At 35.5% G+C, this 3,228-nt stretch overlaps 1 protein-coding gene across 1 annotated transcript in view; it reads right to left on the bottom strand.

The window, feature by feature from the left end:
* Positions 1-3,228, bottom strand: part of LOC106467616 (atrial natriuretic peptide receptor 1-like) — a gene marked incomplete at its 5' end in the record, with an annotated part of 119,125 nt that overhangs the window by 35,343 nt on the left and 80,554 nt on the right. The window lies entirely within an intron of this gene.

Raw genomic sequence — 3,228 nt, 5'->3', positions numbered from 1 at the left:
CACCAAAACAATAGAATAATAATACAAACAAATCGGGTCCGGCATGGCCAGATGGTTAAGGCGCTCGACTCGCAATCTGTGGGTCGCGGGTTCGAATCCCCGTCACACCGAACATGTTCGCCCTTTATAACGTGACGGTCAATCACACTATTCGTTGGTAAAAAAGTAGCCCAAGAGTTGGCGGTGGGTGGTGATGACTAGCTGCCTTCCCTCTAGTCTTACACTGCTAAATTAGGGACGGCTAGCGCAGATAGCCCTTGTGCAGCTTTGCGCGAAATTCAAAAACAAAACAAACAAACAAATCGCAATCGGCACTTTGGGTGCGTTATAAGAGCAACGGTCAATCCCACTGTTCGGTTTGACAAGAGTTAGTCAAAAAGATGGCAGTGAGTTGTGTTGATTGTTTGACTTCCCTGTGGTCTATCAGTTCACACTTAGGAACGGCTAGTGCAGATAGCACTTATATAGCTCTACGCGAAATTCAACAAACAAGCAAAGAAATAACACTTTTCATTATATTTGGTAATCAATTTCACGCTAGCCAGGCGAATAAACTTTAAGTTAACATCTAATAACCTTTGTACAAATAGCGCTTTTTCGTCGCACGTTTTAAAGCCTCTGCTGTACGTTAAAGTTCAGACTAGAACGTTTCAAAGATAGATAACCGTAAGATTGATACAAAGCCTATGTATGAGTCGATAGTTTTATCGTATTTGAATATATATAAGTATGCCTATTGTCGTTCACATCAATTCAGTGGTACAACTTCAAAAACATTTATTTTGTATTAATGAATCTCGAGTCTTTTTTTTTTCAATCGATAATTTGTAAAACTTGTTTCTAGTAGCTCTGGTTGGTTATTTGAAGTTAAGCACAAAGCTACACAATGGGCTATCTGTACTCTGCCCGCCACGGGTATCGAAACCAGTTTTCTAGTATTGTACGTCCGCAGACATACCGCTGTGCCACTGGGGGCGATAGCTGTGGGGTAAACTTGACAGCTTATAAGCTAAAATTCATTATTTTATTCCTACTGTGGGCTCAGCGAAGAAAGACTACTGTGCAGCTTTGCGCTTAAAAACAAACGCTCTATAGATTTTATGTTGCAGCTTTTTAATTTATAATCGTAGAAGTTGGGTGTAAAAAAATAGCAGTCGAATTCAAAAGTGACAACAACTCGAGACCTGAAAACCTTTGTTAATCTCTATCGAAGGAAGGTGTGGCTTAGTTTTGAACGTGTCGAAATGTGGATCGGAAGGTTCAAGTTTCTTGTCGTGGCGCAGATGAACAGGCTTTGTACTTTCAACGATGAGTGCGTTATGGGTGTGACAGTCGCTCCCGTTATTCGATGGCGCTGACTGGCTGACTTCCCCCTGGTCAATGGTTCAAAACTGGAGACGGTTAAACCTAAATCCTAGGGGTCTTTGATCAGACTATTAACCCAATGATACCAATACCAAATATCTAATGCATATCTACCTTTGTTAACATTAAACAGCACATGGGAAAATCCTAAAGAGACAAGTGTGGCAAGTACATATTTTTACGTACAGTACTATAGGTTTGTTTGTTGACCATGAAAACGTGAACTAAACGTTATTGTGTATTTGTATATTGCGTACATATACTGTAAGTGATTTTGTGCCATAAGATAAATTTTAGTACTCCGTGACGTCAGAAAATTGATTTATATTAATAAACACGTATCTATCGGCATGTTTAAGTTCTCTGTCATAAATAATTTTTATATTTTATGTCAGTGTAGAGTTGCATTGTACGGAACAATCTGTAACCAGTATTGAGCTTTATAACACCTTACGGGTAACATTATCATGTTTATGGTAATGTTGCATTGTACCAAACAATCTGTAGCCTGTATTGAGCTTTATAACACCTTATGGGGAACATTATCATGTTCATGGTAATTTTGCATTGTATTAGACAATCTGTAGCCTGTATTGAGCTTTATAACACCTAACGGGGAACATTATCATGTTCATGGTAATGTTGCATTGTACCAAACAATCTGTAGCCAGTATTGAGCTTTATAACACATTATGGGGAACATTATCATGTTCATGGTAATGTTGCATTGTACCAAACAATCTGTAGCCAGTATTGAGCTTTATAACACATTATGGGGAACATTATCATGTTTATGGTAATAAATGGAAGTAAAAATGTTGTGAGATGTTTTTACATTGATTCATGTATACAAGAAATATCTTGATATTTAAGAATGTAATTCGAGGTTTCATATTTTTATTTACCATTGAAGTTCATTTCTTTTACATAAAGATAACTCTAAAATCTGGGGTTCAATTCCCTGCGGAGGAAACAGCAGATAGTTCAATGTAGATTTGCACTTAAAACAAATAAACAAATTTAACCTATACGTCCGAAAAAGATGAAATTCTTAATAGAGATCAACAATGAGATAATATTAATTTATTTTACCTAATGATAATTGTTATTGGTATTGTTTAATCTAACTACGTAGCTTATATTCACCGAAAAATATTTAAGTTACATCAGTTATTTATTACCAACATTGTAATATTGATATTTTAAAAGTAACAGTCATTAGTCCTGTTCTCTTCTCGTGTTTCATATATTGTTATGTTTCATTCGTGTTTCTGTCTGAAGAATATTGTAATAATGAAAAGCTGTATCTAATCACAATATAAATGTTAGCAAACATGAAACAAAGTTGCTAACCCCTAACAATTATGCTATAGTTAATAAGAATAATAATATTTTCATTATTTAACAAAACCAGCATAATATAAAGTAGTGGTATCAGACGGGAATACTCATTTGTTTATTACTACACATGTTGGTAAAAGAGTAACCCAAGAGTTGGCGGTAGGTGGTGATGAGTAGCTGCCTTCCCTCTAGCCTTTCACTGCTAAATTAAGGAAGATTAGCGCAGATAGCCCTCGTGTAGCTTTGCGCGAAATTCAAAACAAATTAAACTATTACTACACATTTTAGGAAATATGTCAATAATGCTTAATTTAAATAGTTTATTTTTGAAACGTTAGTCTCGTAAATGTACCTTAGAACTAAGTTAGTAAATTTGTTTAACTCGATACTGTGACATTCTTTTTGAAACGTTAGTCTCGTAAATGTACCTTAGAACTAAGTTAGTAAATTTGTTTAACTCGATACTGTGACATTCTTTTTGAAACGTTAGTCTCGTAAATGTACCTTAGAACTAAGTTAGTA

This window comes from Limulus polyphemus, unplaced genomic scaffold (assembly GCF_000517525.1).
Source record: "Limulus polyphemus unplaced genomic scaffold, Limulus_polyphemus-2.1.2 Scaffold2678, whole genome shotgun sequence".
Taxonomy (NCBI): domain Eukaryota; kingdom Metazoa; phylum Arthropoda; class Merostomata; order Xiphosura; family Limulidae; genus Limulus; species Limulus polyphemus.
The sequence above is the reverse complement of the archived record's forward strand: the minus strand, read 5'-3'. Positions and strand labels throughout refer to the sequence as shown.